Source organism: Idiotropiscis lumnitzeri, chromosome 5 (assembly GCF_059441095.1).
Source record: "Idiotropiscis lumnitzeri isolate Australia: NSW breed Sydney's pygmy pipehorse chromosome 5, RoL_Ilum_1.0, whole genome shotgun sequence".
In the NCBI taxonomy this organism is placed as follows: Eukaryota; Metazoa; Chordata; class Actinopteri; order Syngnathiformes; family Syngnathidae; genus Idiotropiscis; species Idiotropiscis lumnitzeri.
Genome location: NC_142395.1, coordinates 5,694,439 through 5,714,046, shown reverse-complemented (window position 1 = coordinate 5,714,046; position 19,608 = coordinate 5,694,439). Strand labels below are relative to the sequence as shown.

At 42.4% G+C, this 19,608-nt stretch overlaps 18 non-coding genes across 18 annotated transcripts; all 18 read right to left on the bottom strand.

The window, feature by feature from the left end:
• Window positions 1-101: 101 nt before the first annotated feature.
• Window positions 102-220, bottom strand: LOC148336582 (5S ribosomal RNA). The gene has a single exon (XR_015843309.1). It is a non-coding gene; the product is annotated as a 5S ribosomal RNA (ribosomal RNA).
• A 1,015-nt stretch (window positions 221-1,235) lies between these two features.
• Window positions 1,236-1,354, bottom strand: LOC148336581 (5S ribosomal RNA). The gene has a single exon (XR_015843308.1). It is a non-coding gene; the product is annotated as a 5S ribosomal RNA (ribosomal RNA).
• Window positions 1,355-2,363: 1,009 nt separating this feature from the next.
• On the bottom strand, window positions 2,364-2,482 carry LOC148336580 (5S ribosomal RNA). The gene has a single exon (XR_015843307.1). It is a non-coding gene; the product is annotated as a 5S ribosomal RNA (ribosomal RNA).
• A 1,015-nt stretch (window positions 2,483-3,497) lies between these two features.
• On the bottom strand, window positions 3,498-3,616 carry LOC148336579 (5S ribosomal RNA). The gene has a single exon (XR_015843306.1). It is a non-coding gene; the product is annotated as a 5S ribosomal RNA (ribosomal RNA).
• A 1,017-nt stretch (window positions 3,617-4,633) lies between these two features.
• Window positions 4,634-4,752, bottom strand: LOC148336578 (5S ribosomal RNA). The gene has a single exon (XR_015843982.1). It is a non-coding gene; the product is annotated as a 5S ribosomal RNA (ribosomal RNA).
• A 1,009-nt stretch (window positions 4,753-5,761) lies between these two features.
• LOC148336577 (5S ribosomal RNA) lies at window positions 5,762-5,880 on the bottom strand. Its single transcript, XR_015843981.1, has one exon. It is a non-coding gene; the product is annotated as a 5S ribosomal RNA (ribosomal RNA).
• A 1,015-nt stretch (window positions 5,881-6,895) lies between these two features.
• Window positions 6,896-7,014, bottom strand: LOC148336576 (5S ribosomal RNA). The gene has a single exon (XR_015843980.1). It is a non-coding gene; the product is annotated as a 5S ribosomal RNA (ribosomal RNA).
• Window positions 7,015-8,023: 1,009 nt separating this feature from the next.
• On the bottom strand, window positions 8,024-8,142 carry LOC148336575 (5S ribosomal RNA). The gene has a single exon (XR_015843979.1). It is a non-coding gene; the product is annotated as a 5S ribosomal RNA (ribosomal RNA).
• Window positions 8,143-9,151: 1,009 nt separating this feature from the next.
• On the bottom strand, window positions 9,152-9,270 carry LOC148336574 (5S ribosomal RNA). Its single transcript, XR_015843978.1, has one exon. It is a non-coding gene; the product is annotated as a 5S ribosomal RNA (ribosomal RNA).
• A 1,011-nt stretch (window positions 9,271-10,281) lies between these two features.
• On the bottom strand, window positions 10,282-10,400 carry LOC148336573 (5S ribosomal RNA). The gene has a single exon (XR_015843976.1). It is a non-coding gene; the product is annotated as a 5S ribosomal RNA (ribosomal RNA).
• A 1,009-nt stretch (window positions 10,401-11,409) lies between these two features.
• On the bottom strand, window positions 11,410-11,528 carry LOC148336572 (5S ribosomal RNA). Its single transcript, XR_015843975.1, has one exon. It is a non-coding gene; the product is annotated as a 5S ribosomal RNA (ribosomal RNA).
• Window positions 11,529-12,537: 1,009 nt separating this feature from the next.
• Window positions 12,538-12,656, bottom strand: LOC148336571 (5S ribosomal RNA). Its single transcript, XR_015843974.1, has one exon. It is a non-coding gene; the product is annotated as a 5S ribosomal RNA (ribosomal RNA).
• Window positions 12,657-13,665: 1,009 nt separating this feature from the next.
• On the bottom strand, window positions 13,666-13,784 carry LOC148336570 (5S ribosomal RNA). The gene has a single exon (XR_015843973.1). It is a non-coding gene; the product is annotated as a 5S ribosomal RNA (ribosomal RNA).
• A 1,009-nt stretch (window positions 13,785-14,793) lies between these two features.
• Window positions 14,794-14,912, bottom strand: LOC148336569 (5S ribosomal RNA). The gene has a single exon (XR_015843972.1). It is a non-coding gene; the product is annotated as a 5S ribosomal RNA (ribosomal RNA).
• Window positions 14,913-15,923: 1,011 nt separating this feature from the next.
• On the bottom strand, window positions 15,924-16,042 carry LOC148336568 (5S ribosomal RNA). Its single transcript, XR_015843971.1, has one exon. It is a non-coding gene; the product is annotated as a 5S ribosomal RNA (ribosomal RNA).
• Window positions 16,043-17,051: 1,009 nt separating this feature from the next.
• On the bottom strand, window positions 17,052-17,170 carry LOC148336567 (5S ribosomal RNA). The gene has a single exon (XR_015843970.1). It is a non-coding gene; the product is annotated as a 5S ribosomal RNA (ribosomal RNA).
• A 1,009-nt stretch (window positions 17,171-18,179) lies between these two features.
• LOC148336566 (5S ribosomal RNA) lies at window positions 18,180-18,298 on the bottom strand. Its single transcript, XR_015843969.1, has one exon. It is a non-coding gene; the product is annotated as a 5S ribosomal RNA (ribosomal RNA).
• Window positions 18,299-19,307: 1,009 nt separating this feature from the next.
• LOC148336565 (5S ribosomal RNA) lies at window positions 19,308-19,426 on the bottom strand. Its single transcript, XR_015843968.1, has one exon. It is a non-coding gene; the product is annotated as a 5S ribosomal RNA (ribosomal RNA).
• Between the last annotated feature and the right edge of the window lie 182 nt (window positions 19,427-19,608).

The following is a 19,608-nucleotide window of genomic DNA, read 5'->3' as shown; positions in this document are numbered from 1 at the left end:
AGCCTGTCAGGCGAATATGTGGAAATTTATAAAAAAGCAGCTCGCATACTTGCTTACATTTGTCAAAGTTATTTTTATTTATTTATTTTTTGCGGTGCAAAAGCTTACAGCACCTGGTATTCCCAGGCGGTCTCCCATCCAAGTACTAACCAGGCCCGACCCTGCTTAGCTTCCGAGATCGGACGAGATCGGGCGTTCTCAGGGTAGTATGGCCGTAAGCGAGAATTCCCTCCAAAATTTTGCATTTTATACATGTGGTCTTTATTGTGGCAAATACTTCAATCCAAAAATACGTAACAAGAATCTGAAACTATAACCACAGTCACAAATGTGTCACAACAATCTACAATGCATGATTGAAGTCACAGATATATGACAAATATCAGCAAATGTGTACAATGATTTGTTGGCACATACACATGGTTAAATGCGGACAAAAATCCGTAGATGGGCGACCTGTAAAAACGGGACCTTTTGATTGGCTGTGTTCTTACAGGTGACGTTTGCTACAGTCCTGCCGCGGACGACTCGCAAATGCGTGTGCTGATTTGCAAATGCGTGTCAGGAGACGTGTGTGGCTCCGTAGCTACACATTCGGACCACATGGGGGCACTAATATTATACCAGCCCCGTACCACCAATATATACACCAATAACTTGGGGGGGCGTTCACTGCTATCCACCCATGGTCATGTACCATTTATTTGACATTATTTAAATTAAATTGGAATAAATGGAAGAATAAAGTGGAACTAATAAAATAAGAACCAATGATATAACCAGTGAAGCTAAAAAAAATGAATGAAGCTTCTCCACACCTGCTAATTGCGACATTAACTATACTTCCCTTTATTGCATTCAGTAAACACCATTTTTTAAAATTGATTCATTAACTTTTTATTTAGTAAACACTCACTGCACCAACCCAACCGGACTGCATCGGGTCATATGTCTGCTACACCTGTAGACTCCGAGGGTACCCTTTTGGTCTTAATGTGTGGCTCCGGAGCCACAGTCAAGTCTCCAGACACGCATTTGCAAATTGCCACACGCATTTGCGAGTCGTCCACGGCGAGACTGTAGCAACACCCAAAGGCAGAGGACGCTGAATGTTGGCATTTTGTGCTCTCAGCCTGTCAGGCGAATATGTGGAAATTTATAAAAAAGCAGCTCGCATACTTGCTTACATTTGTCAAAGTTATTTTTATTTATTTATTTATTTTTTGCGGTGCAAAAGCTTACAGCACCTGGTATTCCCAGGCGGTCTCCCATCCAAGTACTAACCAGGCCCGACCCTGCTTAGCTTCCGAGATCGGACGAGATCGGGCGTTCTCAGGGTAGTATGGCCGTAAGCGAGAATTCCCTCCAAAATTTTGCATTTTATACATGTGGTCTTTATTGTGGCAAATACTTCAATCCAAAAATACGTAACTAGAATCTGAAACTATAACCACAGTCACAAATGTGTCACAACAATCTACAATGCATGATTGAAGTCACAGATATATGACAAATATCAGCAAATGTGTACAATGATTTGTTGGCACATACACATGGTTAAATGCGGACAAAAATCCGTAGATGGGCGACCTGTAAAAACGGGACCTTTTGATTGGCTGTGTTCTTACAGGTGACGTTTGCTACAGTCCTGCCGCGGACGACTCGCAAATGCGTGTGCTGATTTGCAAATGCGTGTCAGGAGACGTGTGTGGCTCCGTAGCTACACATTCGGACCACATGGGGGCACTAATATTATACCAGCCCCGTACCACCAATATATTCACCAATAACTTGGGGGGGCGTTCACTGCTATCCACCCATGGTCATGTACCATTTATTTGACATTATTTAAATTAAATTGGAATAAATGGAAGAATAAAGTGGAACTAATAAAATAAGAACCAATGATATAACCAGTGAAGCTAAAAAAAATGAATGAAGCTTCTCCACACCTGCTAATTGCGACATTAACTATACTTCCCTTTATTGCATTCAGTAAACACCATTTTTTAAAATTGATTCATTAACTTTTTATTTAGTAAACACTCACTGCACCAACCCAACCGGACTGCATCGGGTCATATGTCTGCTACACCTGTAGACTCCGAGGGTACCCTTTTGGTCAATGTGTGGCTCCGGAGCCACAGTCAAGTCTCCAGACACGCATTTGCAAATTGCCACACGCATTTGCGAGTCGTCCACGGCGAGACTGTAGCAACACCCAAAGGCAGAGGACGCTGAATGTTGGCATTTTGTGCTCTCAGCCTGTCAGGCGAATATGTGGAAATTTATAAAAAAGCAGCTCGCATACTTGCTTACATTTGTCAAAGTTATTTTTATTTATTTATTTTTTGCGGTGCAAAAGCTTACAGCACCTGGTATTCCCAGGCGGTCTCCCATCCAAGTACTAACCAGGCCCGACCCTGCTTAGCTTCCGAGATCGGACGAGATCGGGCGTTCTCAGGGTAGTATGGCCGTAAGCGAGAATTCCCTCCAAAATTTTGCATTTTATACATGTGGTCTTTATTGTGGCAAATACTTCAATCCAAAAATACGTAACTAGAATCTGAAACTATAACCACAGTCACAAATGTGTCACAACAATCTACAATGCATGATTGAAGTCACAGATATATGACAAATATCAGCAAATGTGTACAATGATTTGTTGGCACATACACATGGTTAAATGCGGACAAAAATCCGTAGATGGGCGACCTGTAAAAACGGGACCTTTTGATTGGCTGTGTTCTTACAGGTGACGTTTGCTACAGTCCTGCCGCGGACGACTCGCAAATGCGTGTGCTGATTTGCAAATGCGTGTCAGGAGACGTGTGTGGCTCCGTAGCTACACATTCGGACCACATGGGGGCACTAATATTATACCAGCCCCGTACCACCAATATATACACCAATAACTTGGGGGGGCGTTCACTGCTATCCACCCATGGTCATGTACCATTTATTTGACATTATTTAAATTAAATTGGAATAAATGGAAGAATAAAGTGGAACTAATAAAATAAGAACCAATGATATAACCAGTGAAGCTAAAAAAAATGAATGAAGCTTCTCCACACCTGCTAATTGCGACATTAACTATACTTCCCTTTATTGCATTCAGTAAACACCATTTTTTAAAATTGATTCATTAACTTTTTATTTAGTAAACACTCACTGCACCAACCCAACCGGACTGCATCGGGTCATATGTCTGCTACACCTGTAGACTCCGAGGGTACCCTTTTGGTCTTAATGTGTGGCTCCGGAGCCACAGTCAAGTCTCCAGACACGCATTTGCAAATTGCCACACGCATTTGCGAGTCGTCCACGGCGAGACTGTAGCAACACCCAAAGGCAGAGGACGCTGAATGTTGGCATTTTGTGCTCTCAGCCTGTCAGGCGAATATGTGGAAATTTATAAAAAAGCAGCTCGCATACTTGCTTACATTTGTCAAAGTTATTTTTATTTATTTATTTATTTTTTGCGGTGCAAAAGCTTACAGCACCTGGTATTCCCAGGCGGTCTCCCATCCAAGTACTAACCAGGCCCGACCCTGCTTAGCTTCCGAGATCGGACGAGATCGGGCGTTCTCAGGGTAGTATGGCCGTAAGCGAGAATTCCCTCCAAAATTTTGCATTTTATACATGTGGTCTTTATTGTGGCAAATACTTCAATCCAAAAATACGTAACTAGAATCTGAAACTATAACCACAGTCACAAATGTGTCACAACAATCTACAATGCATGATTGAAGTCACAGATATATGACAAATATCAGCAAATGTGTACAATGATTTGTTGGCACATACACATGGTTAAATGCGGACAAAAATCCGTAGATGGGCGACCTGTAAAAACGGGACCTTTTGATTGGCTGTGTTCTTACAGGTGACGTTTGCTACAGTCCTGCCGCGGACGACTCGCAAATGCGTGTGCTGATTTGCAAATGCGTGTCAGGAGACGTGTGTGTGGCTCCGTAGCTACACATTCGGACCACATGGGGGCACTAATATTATACCAGCCCCGTACCACCAATATATACACCAATAACTTGGGGGGGCGTTCACTGCTATCCACCCATGGTCATGTACCATTTATTTGACATTATTTAAATTAAATTGGAATAAATGGAAGAATAAAGTGGAACTAATAAAATAAGAACCAATGATATAACCAGTGAAGCTAAAAAAAATGAATGAAGCTTCTCCACACCTGCTAATTGCGACATTAACTATACTTCCCTTTATTGCATTCAGTAAACACCATTTTTTAAAATTGATTCATTAACTTTTTATTTAGTAAACACTCACTGCACCAACCCAACCGGACTGCATCGGGTCATATGTCTGCTACACCTGTAGACTCCGAGGGTACCCTTTTGGTCTTAATGTGTGGCTCCGGAGCCACAGTCAAGTCTCCAGACACGCATTTGCAAATTGCCACACGCATTTGCGAGTCGTCCACGGCGAGACTGTAGCAACACCCAAAGGCAGAGGACGCTGAATGTTGGCATTTTGTGCTCTCAGCCTGTCAGGCGAATATGTGGAAATTTATAAAAAAGCAGCTCGCATACTTGCTTACATTTGTCAAAGTTATTTTTATTTATTTATTTATTTTTTGCGGTGCAAAAGCTTACAGCACCTGGTATTCCCAGGCGGTCTCCCATCCAAGTACTAACCAGGCCCGACCCTGCTTAGCTTCCGAGATCGGACGAGATCGGGCGTTCTCAGGGTAGTATGGCCGTAAGCGAGAATTCCCTCCAAAATTTTGCATTTTATACATGTGGTCTTTATTGTGGCAAATACTTCAATCCAAAAATACGTAACTAGAATCTGAAACTATAACCACAGTCACAAATGTGTCACAACAATCTACAATGCATGATTGAAGTCACAGATATATGACAAATATCAGCAAATGTGTACAATGATTTGTTGGCACATACACATGGTTAAATGCGGACAAAAATCCGTAGATGGGCGACCTGTAAAAACGGGACCTTTTGATTGGCTGTGTTCTTACAGGTGACGTTTGCTACAGTCCTGCCGCGGACGACTCGCAAATGCGTGTGCTGATTTGCAAATGCGTGTCAGGAGACGTGTGTGGCTCCGTAGCTACACATTCGGACCACATGGGGGCACTAATATTATACCAGCCCCGTACCACCAATATATACACCAATAACTTGGGGGGGCGTTCACTGCTATCCACCCATGGTCATGTACCATTTATTTGACATTATTTAAATTAAATTGGAATAAATGGAAGAATAAAGTGGAACTAATAAAATAAGAACCAATGATATAACCAGTGAAGCTAAAAAAAATGAATGAAGCTTCTCCACACCTGCTAATTGCCACATTAACTATACTTCCCTTTATTGCATTCAGTAAACACCATTTTTTAAAATTGATTCATTAACTTTTTATTTAGTAAACACTCACTGCACCAACCCAACCGGACTGCATCGGGTCATATGTCTGCTACACCTGTAGACTCCGAGGGTACCATTTTGGTCAATGTGTGGCTCCGGAGCCACAGTCAAGTCTCCAGACACACATTTGCAAATTGCCACACGCATTTGCGAGTCGTCCACGGCGAGACTGTAGCAACACCCAAAGGCAGAGGACGCCGAATGTTGGCATTTTGTGCTCTCAGCCTGTCAGGCGAATATGTGGAAATTTATAAAAAAGCAGCTCGCATACTTGCTTACATTTGTCAAAGTTATTTTTATTTATTTATTTTTTGCGGTGCAAAAGCTTACAGCACCTGGTATTCCCAGGCGGTCTCCCATCCAAGTACTAACCAGGCCCGACCCTGCTTAGCTTCCGAGATCGGACGAGATCGGGCGTTCTCAGGGTAGTATGGCCGTAAGCGAGAATTCCCTCCAAAATTTTGCATTTTATACATGTGGTCTTTATTGTGGCAAATACTTCAATCCAAAAATACGTAACTAGAATCTGAAACTATAACCACAGTCACAAATGTGTCACAACAATCTACAATGCATGATTGAAGTCACAGATATATGACAAATATCAGCAAATGTGTACAATGATTTGTTGGCACATACACATGGTTAAATGCGGACAAAAATCCGTAGATGGGCGACCTGTAAAAACGGGACCTTTTGATTGGCTGTGTTCTTACAGGTGACGTTTGCTACAGTCCTGCCGCGGACGACTCGCAAATGCGTGTGCTGATTTGCAAATGCGTGTCAGGAGACGTGTGTGGCTCCGTAGCTACACATTCGGACCACATGGGGGCACTAATATTATACCAGCCCCGTACCACCAATATATACACCAATAACTTGGGGGGGCGTTCACTGCTATCCACCCATGGTCATGTACCATTTATTTGACATTATTTAAATTAAATTGGAATAAATGGAAGAATAAAGTGGAACTAATAAAATAAGAACCAATGATATAACCAGTGAAGCTAAAAAAAATGAATGAAGCTTCTCCACACCTGCTAATTGCGACATTAACTATACTTCCCTTTATTGCATTCAGTAAACACCATTTTTTAAAATTGATTCATTAACTTTTTATTTAGTAAACACTCACTGCACCAACCCAACCGGACTGCATCGGGTCATATGTCTGCTACACCTGTAGACTCCGAGGGTACCCTTTTGGTCTTAATGTGTGGCTCCGGAGCCACAGTCAAGTCTCCAGACACGCATTTGCAAATTGCCACACGCATTTGCGAGTCGTCCACGGCGAGACTGTAGCAACACCCAAAGGCAGAGGACGCTGAATGTTGGCATTTTGTGCTCTCAGCCTGTCAGGCGAATATGTGGAAATTTATAAAAAAGCAGCTCGCATACTTGCTTACATTTGTCAAAGTTATTTTTATTTATTTATTTATTTTTTGCGGTGCAAAAGCTTACAGCACCTGGTATTCCCAGGCGGTCTCCCATCCAAGTACTAACCAGGCCCGACCCTGCTTAGCTTCCGAGATCGGACGAGATCGGGCGTTCTCAGGGTAGTATGGCCGTAAGCGAGAATTCCCTCCAAAATTTTGCATTTTATACATGTGGTCTTTATTGTGGCAAATACTTCAATCCAAAAATACGTAACTAGAATCTGAAACTATAACCACAGTCACAAATGTGTCACAACAATCTACAATGCATGATTGAAGTCACAGATATATGACAAATATCAGCAAATGTGTACAATGATTTGTTGGCACATACACATGGTTAAATGCGGACAAAAATCCGTAGATGGGCGACCTGTAAAAACGGGACCTTTTGATTGGCTGTGTTCTTACAGGTGACGTTTGCTACAGTCCTGCCGCGGACGACTCGCAAATGCGTGTGCTGATTTGCAAATGCGTGTCAGGAGACGTGTGTGGCTCCGTAGCTACACATTCGGACCACATGGGGGCACTAATATTATACCAGCCCCGTACCACCAATATATACACCAATAACTTGGGGGGGCGTTCACTGCTATCCACCCATGGTCATGTACCATTTATTTGACATTATTTAAATTAAATTGGAATAAATGGAAGAATAAAGTGGAACTAATAAAATAAGAACCAATGATATAACCAGTGAAGCTAAAAAAAATGAATGAAGCTTCTCCACACCTGCTAATTGCGACATTAACTATACTTCCCTTTATTGCATTCAGTAAACACCATTTTTTAAAATTGATTCATTAACTTTTTATTTAGTAAACACTCACTGCACCAACCCAACCGGACTGCATCGGGTCATATGTCTGCTACACCTGTAGACTCCGAGGGTACCCTTTTGGTCAATGTGTGGCTCCGGAGCCACAGTCAAGTCTCCAGACACGCATTTGCAAATTGCCACACGCATTTGCGAGTCGTCCACGGCGAGACTGTAGCAACACCCAAAGGCAGAGGACGCTGAATGTTGGCATTTTGTGCTCTCAGCCTGTCAGGCGAATATGTGGAAATTTATAAAAAAGCAGCTCGCATACTTGCTTACATTTGTCAAAGTTATTTTTATTTATTTATTTTTTGCGGTGCAAAAGCTTACAGCACCTGGTATTCCCAGGCGGTCTCCCATCCAAGTACTAACCAGGCCCGACCCTGCTTAGCTTCCGAGATCGGACGAGATCGGGCGTTCTCAGGGTAGTATGGCCGTAAGCGAGAATTCCCTCCAAAATTTTGCATTTTATACATGTGGTCTTTATTGTGGCAAATACTTCAATCCAAAAATACGTAACTAGAATCTGAAACTATAACCACAGTCACAAATGTGTCACAACAATCTACAATGCATGATTGAAGTCACAGATATATGACAAATATCAGCAAATGTGTACAATGATTTGTTGGCACATACACATGGTTAAATGCGGACAAAAATCCGTAGATGGGCGACCTGTAAAAACGGGACCTTTTGATTGGCTGTGTTCTTACAGGTGACGTTTGCTACAGTCCTGCCGCGGACGACTCGCAAATGCGTGTGCTGATTTGCAAATGCGTGTCAGGAGACGTGTGTGGCTCCGTAGCTACACATTCGGACCACATGGGGGCACTAATATTATACCAGCCCCGTACCACCAATATATACACCAATAACTTGGGGGGGCGTTCACTGCTATCCACCCATGGTCATGTACCATTTATTTGACATTATTTAAATTAAATTGGAATAAATGGAAGAATAAAGTGGAACTAATAAAATAAGAACCAATGATATAACCAGTGAAGCTAAAAAAAATGAATGAAGCTTCTCCACACCTGCTAATTGCGACATTAACTATACTTCCCTTTATTGCATTCAGTAAACACCATTTTTTAAAATTGATTCATTAACTTTTTATTTAGTAAACACTCACTGCACCAACCCAACCGGACTGCATCGGGTCATATGTCTGCTACACCTGTAGACTCCGAGGGTACCCTTTTGGTCAATGTGTGGCTCCGGAGCCACAGTCAAGTCTCCAGACACGCATTTGCAAATTGCCACACGCATTTGCGAGTCGTCCACGGCGAGACTGTAGCAACACCCAAAGGCAGAGGACGCTGAATGTTGGCATTTTGTGCTCTCAGCCTGTCAGGCGAATATGTGGAAATTTATAAAAAAGCAGCTCGCATACTTGCTTACATTTGTCAAAGTTATTTTTATTTATTTATTTTTTGCGGTGCAAAAGCTTACAGCACCTGGTATTCCCAGGCGGTCTCCCATCCAAGTACTAACCAGGCCCGACCCTGCTTAGCTTCCGAGATCGGACGAGATCGGGCGTTCTCAGGGTAGTATGGCCGTAAGCGAGAATTCCCTCCAAAATTTTGCATTTTATACATGTGGTCTTTATTGTGGCAAATACTTCAATCCAAAAATACGTAACTAGAATCTGAAACTATAACCACAGTCACAAATGTGTCACAACAATCTACAATGCATGATTGAAGTCACAGATATATGACAAATATCAGCAAATGTGTACAATGATTTGTTGGCACATACACATGGTTAAATGCGGACAAAAATCCGTAGATGGGCGACCTGTAAAAACGGGACCTTTTGATTGGCTGTGTTCTTACAGGTGACGTTTGCTACAGTCCTGCCGCGGACGACTCGCAAATGCGTGTGCTGATTTGCAAATGCGTGTCAGGAGACGTGTGTGGCTCCGTAGCTACACATTCGGACTACATGGGGGCACTAATATTATACCAGCCCCGTACCACCAATATATACACCAATAACTTGGGGGGGCGTTCACTGCTATCCACCCATGGTCATGTACCATTTATTTGACATTATTTAAATTAAATTGGAATAAATGGAAGAATAAAGTGGAACTAATAAAATAAGAACCAATGATATAACCAGTGAAGCTAAAAAAAATGAATGAAGCTTCTCCACACCTGCTAATTGCCACATTAACTATACTTCCCTTTATTGCATTCAGTAAACACCATTTTTTAAAATTGATTCATTAACTTTTTATTTAGTAAACACTCACTGCACCAACCCAACCGGACTGCATCGGGTCATATGTCTGCTACACCTGTAGACTCCGAGGGTACCCTTTTGGTCTTAATGTGTGGCTCCGGAGCCACAGTCAAGTCTCCAGACACGCATTTGCAAATTGCCACACGCATTTGCGAGTCGTCCACGGCGAGACTGTAGCAACACCCAAAGGCAGAGGACGCTGAATGTTGGCATTTTGTGCTCTCAGCCTGTCAGGCGAATATGTGGAAATTTATAAAAAAGCAGCTCGCATACTTGCTTACATTTGTCAAAGTTATTTTTATTTATTTATTTTTTGCGGTGCAAAAGCTTACAGCACCTGGTATTCCCAGGCGGTCTCCCATCCAAGTACTAACCAGGCCCGACCCTGCTTAGCTTCCGAGATCGGACGAGATCGGGCGTTCTCAGGGTAGTATGGCCGTAAGCGAGAATTCCCTCCAAAATTTTGCATTTTATACATGTGGTCTTTATTGTGGCAAATACTTCAATCCAAAAATACGTAACAAGAATCTGAAACTATAACCACAGTCACATATGTGTCACAACAATCTACAATGCATGATTGAAGTCACAGATATATGACAAATATCAGCAAATGTGTACAATGATTTGTTGGCACATACACATGGTTAAATGCGGACAAAAATCCGTAGATGGGCGACCTGTAAAAACGGGACCTTTTGATTGGCTGTGTTCTTACAGGTGACGTTTGCTACAGTCCTGCCGCGGACGACTCGCAAATGCGTGTGCTGATTTGCAAATGCGTGTCAGGAGACGTGTGTGGCTCCGTAGCTACACATTCGGACCACATGGGGGCACTAATATTATACCAGCCCCGTACCACCAATATATACACCAATAACTTGGGGGGGCGTTCACTGCTATCCACCCATGGTCATGTACCATTTATTTGACATTATTTAAATTAAATTGGAATAAATGGAAGAATAAAGTGGAACTAATAAAATAAGAACCAATGATATAACCAGTGAAGCTAAAAAAAATGAATGAAGCTTCTCCACACCTGCTAATTGCGACATTAACTATACTTCCCTTTATTGCATTCAGTAAACACCATTTTTTAAAATTGATTCATTAACTTTTTATTTAGTAAACACTCACTGCACCAACCCAACCGGACTGCATCGGGTCATATGTCTGCTACACCTGTAGACTCCGAGGGTACCATTTTGGTCAATGTGTGGCTCCGGAGCCACAGTCAAGTCTCCAGACACGCATTTGCAAATTGCCACACGCATTTGCGAGTCGTCCACGGCGAGACTGTAGCAACACCCAAAGGCAGAGGACGCTGAATGTTGGCATTTTGTGCTCTCAGCCTGTCAGGCGAATATGTGGAAATTTATAAAAAAGCAGCTCGCATACTTGCTTACATTTGTCAAAGTTATTTTTATTTATTTATTTTTTGCGGTGCAAAAGCTTACAGCACCTGGTATTCCCAGGCGGTCTCCCATCCAAGTACTAACCAGGCCCGACCCTGCTTAGCTTCCGAGATCGGACGAGATCGGGCGTTCTCAGGGTAGTATGGCCGTAAGCGAGAATTCCCTCCAAAATTTTGCATTTTATACATGTGGTCTTTATTGTGGCAAATACTTCAATCCAAAAATACGTAACAAGAATCTGAAACTATAACCACAGTCACATATGTGTCACAACAATCTACAATGCATGATTGAAGTCACAGATATATGACAAATATCAGCAAATGTGTACAATGATTTGTTGGCACATACACATGGTTAAATGCGGACAAAAATCCGTAGATGGGCGACCTGTAAAAACGGGACCTTTTGATTGGCTGTGTTCTTACAGGTGACGTTTGCTACAGTCCTGCCGCGGACGACTCGCAAATGCGTGTGCTGATTTGCAAATGCGTGTCAGGAGACGTGTGTGGCTCCGTAGCTACACATTCGGACCACATGGGGGCACTAATATTATACCAGCCCCGTACCACCAATATATACACCAATAACTTGGGGGGGCGTTCACTGCTATCCACCCATGGTCATGTACCATTTATTTGACATTATTTAAATTAAATTGGAATAAATGGAAGAATAAAGTGGAACTAATAAAATAAGAACCAATGATATAACCAGTGAAGCTAAAAAAAATGAATGAAGCTTCTCCACACCTGCTAATTGCGACATTAACTATACTTCCCTTTATTGCATTCAGTAAACACCATTTTTTAAAATTGATTCATTAACTTTTTATTTAGTAAACACTCACTGCACCAACCCAACCGGACTGCATCGGGTCATATGTCTGCTACACCTGTAGACTCCGAGGGTACCATTTTGGTCAATGTGTGGCTCCGGAGCCACAGTCAAGTCTCCAGACACGCATTTGCAAATTGCCACACGCATTTGCGAGTCGTCCACGGCGAGACTGTAGCAACACCCAAAGGCAGAGGACGCTGAATGTTGGCATTTTGTGCTCTCAGCCTGTCAGGCGAATATGTGGAAATTTATAAAAAAGCAGCTCGCATACTTGCTTACATTTGTCAAAGTTATTTTTATTTATTTATTTTTTGCGGTGCAAAAGCTTACAGCACCTGGTATTCCCAGGCGGTCTCCCATCCAAGTACTAACCAGGCCCGACCCTGCTTAGCTTCCGAGATCGGACGAGATCGGGCGTTCTCAGGGTAGTATGGCCGTAAGCGAGAATTCCCTCCAAAATTTTGCATTTTATACATGTGGTCTTTATTGTGGCAAATACTTCAATCCAAAAATACGTAACAAGAATCTGAAACTATAACCACAGTCACATATGTGTCACAACAATCTACAATGCATGATTGAAGTCACAGATATATGACAAATATCAGCAAATGTGTACAATGATTTGTTGGCACATACACATGGTTAAATGCGGACAAAAATCCGTAGATGGGCGACCTGTAAAAACGGGACCTTTTGATTGGCTGTGTTCTTACAGGTGACGTTTGCTACAGTCCTGCCGCGGACGACTCGCAAATGCGTGTGCTGATTTGCAAATGCGTGTCAGGAGACGTGTGTGGCTCCGTAGCTACACATTCGGACCACATGGGGGCACTAATATTATACCAGCCCCGTACCACCAATATATACACCAATAACTTGGGGGGGCGTTCACTGCTATCCACCCATGGTCATGTACCATTTATTTGACATTATTTAAATTAAATTGGAATAAATGGAAGAATAAAGTGGAACTAATAAAATAAGAACCAATGATATAACCAGTGAAGCTAAAAAAAATGAATGAAGCTTCTCCACACCTGCTAATTGCGACATTAACTATACTTCCCTTTATTGCATTCAGTAAACACCATTTTTTAAAATTGATTCATTAACTTTTTATTTAGTAAACACTCACTGCACCAACCCAACCGGACTGCATCGGGTCATATGTCTGCTACACCTGTAGACTCCGAGGGTACCATTTTGGTCAATGTGTGGCTCCGGAGCCACAGTCAAGTCTCCAGACACGCATTTGCAAATTGCCACACGCATTTGCGAGTCGTCCACGGCGAGACTGTAGCAACACCCAAAGGCAGAGGACGCTGAATGTTGGCATTTTGTGCTCTCAGCCTGTCAGGCGAATATGTGGAAATTTATAAAAAAGCAGCTCGCATACTTGCTTACATTTGTCAAAGTTATTTTTATTTATTTATTTTTTGCGGTGCAAAAGCTTACAGCACCTGGTATTCCCAGGCGGTCTCCCATCCAAGTACTAACCAGGCCCGACCCTGCTTAGCTTCCGAGATCGGACGAGATCGGGCGTTCTCAGGGTAGTATGGCCGTAAGCGAGAATTCCCTCCAAAATTTTGCATTTTATACATGTGGTCTTTATTGTGGCAAATACTTCAATCCAAAAATACGTAACTAGAATCTGAAACTATAACCACAGTCACAAATGTGTCACAACAATCTACAATGCATGATTGAAGTCACAGATATATGACAAATATCAGCAAATGTGTACAATGATTTGTTGGCACATACACATGGTTAAATGCGGACAAAAATCCGTAGATGGGCGACCTGTAAAAACGGGACCTTTTGATTGGCTGTGTTCTTACAGGTGACGTTTGCTACAGTCCTGCCGCGGACGACTCGCAAATGCGTGTGCTGATTTGCAAATGCGTGTCAGGAGACGTGTGTGGCTCCGTAGCTACACATTCGGACCACATGGGGGCACTAATATTATACCAGCCCCGTACCACCAATATATACACCAATAACTTGGGGGGGCGTTCACTGCTATCCACCCATGGTCATGTACCATTTATTTGACATTATTTAAATTAAATTGGAATAAATGGAAGAATAAAGTGGAACTAATAAAATAAGAACCAATGATATAACCAGTGAAGCTAAAAAAAATGAATGAAGCTTCTCCACACCTGCTAATTGCGACATTAACTATACTTCCCTTTATTGCATTCAGTAAACACCATTTTTTAAAATTGATTCATTAACTTTTTATTTAGTAAACACTCACTGCACCAACCCAACCGGACTGCATCGGGTCATATGTCTGCTACACCTGTAGACTCCGAGGGTACCCTTTTGGTCAATGTGTGGCTCCGGAGCCACAGTCAAGTCTCCAGACACGCATTTGCAAATTGCCACACGCATTTGCGAGTCGTCCACGGCGAGACTGTAGCAACACCCAAAGGCAGAGGACGCTGAATGTTGGCATTTTGTGCTCTCAGCCTGTCAGGCGAATATGTGGAAATTTATAAAAAAGCAGCTCGCATACTTGCTTACATTTGTCAAAGTTATTTTTATTTATTTATTTTTTGCGGTGCAAAAGCTTACAGCACCTGGTATTCCCAGGCGGTCTCCCATCCAAGTACTAACCAGGCCCGACCCTGCTTAGCTTCCGAGATCGGACGAGATCGGGCGTTCTCAGGGTAGTATGGCCGTAAGCGAGAATTCCCTCCAAAATTTTGCATTTTATACATGTGGTCTTTATTGTGGCAAATACTTCAATCCAAAAATACGTAACTAGAATCTGAAACTATAACCACAGTCACAAATGTGTCACAACAATCTACAATGCATGATTGAAGTCACAGATATATGACAAATATCAGCAAATGTGTACAATGATTTGTTGGCACATACACATGGTTAAATGCGGACAAAAATCCGTAGATGGGCGACCTGTAAAAACGGGACCTTTTGATTGGCTGTGTTCTTACAGGTGACGTTTGCTACAGTCCTGCCGCGGACGACTCGCAAATGCGTGTGCTGATTTGCAAATGCGTGTCAGGAGACGTGTGTGGCTCCGTAGCTACACATTCGGACTACATGGGGGCACTAATATTATACCAGCCCCGTACCACCAATATATACACCAATAACTTGGGGGGGCGTTCACTGCTATCCACCCATGGTCATGTACCATTTATTTGACATTATTTAAATTAAATTGGAATAAATGGAAGAATAAAGTGGAACTAATAAAATAAGAACCAATGATATAACCAGTGAAGCTAAAAAAAATGAATGAAGCTTCTCCACACCTGCTAATTGCCACATTAACTATACTTCCCTTTATTGCATTCAGTAAACACCATTTTTTAAAATTGATTCATTAACTTTTTATTTAGTAAACACTCACTGCACCAACCCAACCGGACTGCATCGGGTCATATGTCTGCTACACCTGTAGACTCCGAGGGTACCCTTTTGGTCTTAATGTGTGGCTCCGGAGCCACAGTCAAGTCTCCAGACACGCATTTGCAAATTGCCACACGCATTTGCGAGTCGTCCACGGCGAGACTGTAGCAACACCCAAAGGCAGAGGACGCTGAATGTTGGCATTTTGTGCTCTCAGCCTGTCAGGCGAATATGTGGAAATTTATAAAAAAGCAGCTCGCATACTTGCTTACATTTGTCAAAGTTATTTTTATTTATTTATTTTTTGCGGTGCAAAAGCTTACAGCACCTGGTATTCCCAGGCGGTCTCCCATCCAAGTACTAACCAGGCCCGACCCTGCTTAGCTTCCGAGATCGGACGAGATCGGGCGTTCTCAGGGTAGTATGGCCGTAAGCGAGAATTCCCTCCAAAATTTTGCATTTTATACATGTGGTCTTTATTGTGGCAAATACTTCAATCCAAAAATACGTAACAAGAATCTGAAACTATAACCACAGTCACATATGTGTCACAACAATCTACAATGCATGATTGAAGTCACAGATATATGACAAATATCAGCAAATGTGTACAATGATTTGTTGGCACATACACATGGTTAAATGCGGACAAAAATCCGTAGATGGGCGACCTGTAAAAACGGGACCTTTTGATTGGCTGTGTTCTTACAGGTGACGTTTGCTACAGTCCTGCCGCGGACGACTCGCAAATGCGTGTGCTGATTTGCAAATGCGTGTCAGGAGACGTGTGTGGCTCCGTAGCTACACATTCGGACCACATGGGGGCACTAATATTATACCAGCCCCGTACCACCAATATATACACCAATAACTTGGGGGGGCGTTCACTGCTATCCACCCATGGTCATGTACCATTTATTTGACATTATTTAAATTAAATTGGAATAAATGGAAGAATAAAGTGGAACTAATAAAATAAGAACCAATGATATAACCAGTGAAGCTAAAAAAAATGAATGAAGCTTCTCCACACCTGCTAATTGCGACATTAACTATACTTCCCTTTATTGCATTCAGTAAACACCATTTTTTAAAATTGATTCATTAACTTTTTATTTAGTAAACACTCACTGCACCAACCCAACCGGACTGCATCGGGTCATATGTCTGCTACACCTGTAGACTCCGAGGGTACCATTTTGGTCAATGTGTGGCTCCGGAGCCACAGTCAAGTCTCCAGACACGCATTTGCAAATTGCCACACGCATTTGCGAGTCGTCCACGGCGAGACTGTAGCAACACCCAAAGGCAGAGGACGCTGAATGTTGGCATTTTGTGCTCTCAGCCTGTCAGGCGAATATGTGGAAATTTATAAAAAAGCAGCTCGCATACTTGCTTACATTTGTCAAAGTTATTTTTATTTATTTATTTTTTGCGGTGCAAAAGCTTACAGCACCTGGTATTCCCAGGCGGTCTCCCATCCAAGTACTAACCAGGCCCGACCCTGCTTAGCTTCCGAGATCGGACGAGATCGGGCGTTCTCAGGGTAGTATGGCCGTAAGCGAGAATTCCCTCCAAAATTTTGCATTTTATACATGTGGTCTTTATTGTGGCAAATACTTCAATCCAAAAATACGTAACTAGAATCTGAAACTATAACCACAGTCACAAATGTGTCACAACAATCTACAATGCATGATTGAAGTCACAGATATATGACAAATATCAGCAAATGTGTACAATGATTTGTTGGCACATACACATGGTTAAATGCGGACAAAAATCCGTAGATGGGCGACCTGTAAAAACGGGACCTTTTGATTGGCTGTGTTCTTACAGGTGACGTTTGCTACAGTCCTGCCGCGGACGACTCGCAAATGCGTGTGCTGATTTGCAAATGCGTGTCAGGAGACGTGTGTGGCTCCGTAGCTACACATTCGGACCACATGGGGGCACTAATATTATACCAGCCCCGTACCACCAATATATACACCAATAACTTGGGGGGGCGTTCACTGCTATCCACCCATGGTCATGTACCATTTATTTGACATTATTTAAATTAAATTGGAATAAATGGAAGAATAAAGTGGAACTAATAAAATAAGAACCAATGATATAACCAGTGAAGCTAAAAAAAATGAATGAAGCTTCTCCACACCTGCTAATTGCGACATTAACTATACTTCCCTTTATTGCATTCAGTAAACACCATTTTTTAAAATTGATTCATTAACTTTTTATTTAGTAAACACTCACTGCACCAACCCAACCGGACTGCATCGGGTCATATGTCTGCTACACCTGTAGACTCCGAGGGTACCCTTTTGGTCAATGTGTGGCTCCGGAGCCACAGTCAAGTCTCCAGACACGCATTTGCAAATTGCCACACGCATTTGCGAGTCGTCCACGGCGAGACTGTAGCAACACCCAAAGGCAGAGGACGCTGAATGTTGGCATTTTGTGCTCTCAGCCTGTCAGGCGAATATGTGGAAATTTATAAAAAAGCAGCTCGCATACTTGCTTACATTTGTCAAAGTTATTTTTATTTATTTATTTTTTGCGGTGCAAAAGCTTACAGCACCTGGTATTCCCAGGCGGTCTCCCATCCAAGTACTAACCAGGCCCGACCCTGCTTAGCTTCCGAGATCGGACGAGATCGGGCGTTCTCAGGGTAGTATGGCCGTAAGCGAGAATTCCCTCCAAAATTTTGCATTTTATACATGTGGTCTTTATTGTGGCAAATACTTCAATCCAAAAATACGTAACTAGAATCTGAAACTATAACCACAGTCACAAATGTGTCACAACAATCTACAATGCATGATTGAAGTCACAGATATATGACAAATATCAGCAAATGTGTACAATGATTTGTTGGCACATACACATGGTTAAATGCGGACAAAAATCCGTAGATGGGCGACCTGTAAAAACGGGACCTTTTGATTGGCTGTGTTCTTACAGGTGACGTTTGCTACAGTCCTGCCGCGGACGACTCGCAAATGCGTGTGCTGATTTGCAAATGCGTGTCAGGAGACGTGTGTGGCTCCGTAGCTACACATTCGGACTACATGGGGGCACTAATATTATACCAGCCCCGTACCACCAATATATACACCAATAACTTGGGGGGGCGTTCACTGCTATCCACCCATGGTCATGTACCATTTATTTGACATTATTTAAATTAAATTGGAATAAATGGAAGAATAAAGTGGAACTAATAAAATAAGAACCAATGATATAACCAGTGAAGCTAAAAAAAATGAATGAAGCTTCTCCACACCTGCTAATTGCGACATTAACTATACTTCCCTTTATTGCATTCAGTAAACACCATTTTTTAAAATTGATTCATTAACTTTTTATTTAGTAAACACTCACTGCACCAACCCAACCGGACTGCATCGGGTCATATGTCTGCTACACCTGTAGACTCCGAGGGTACCATTTTGGTCAATGTGTGGCTCCGGAGCCACAGTCAAGTCTCCAGACACGCATTTGCAAATTGCCACACGCATTTGCGAGTCGTCCACGGCGAGACTGTAGCAACACCCAAAGGCAGAGGACGCTGAATGTTGGCATTTTGTGCTCTCAGCCTGTCAGGCGAATATGTGGAAATTTATAAAAAAGCAGCTCGCATACTTGCTTACATTTGTCAAAGTTATTTTTATTTATTTATTTTTTGCGGTGCAAAAGCTTACAGCACCTGGTATTCCCAGGCGGTCTCCCATCCAAGTACTAACCAGGCCCGACCCTGCTTAGCTTCCGAGATCGGACGAGATCGGGCGTTCTCAGGGTAGTATGGCCGTAAGCGAGAATTCCCTCCAAAATTTTGCATTTTATACATGTGGTCTTTATTGTGGCAAATACTTCAATCCAAAAATACGTAACTAGAATCTGAAACTATAACCACAGTCACAAATGTGTCACAACAATCTACAATGCATGATTGAAGTCACAGATATATGACAAATATCAGCAAATGTGTACAATGA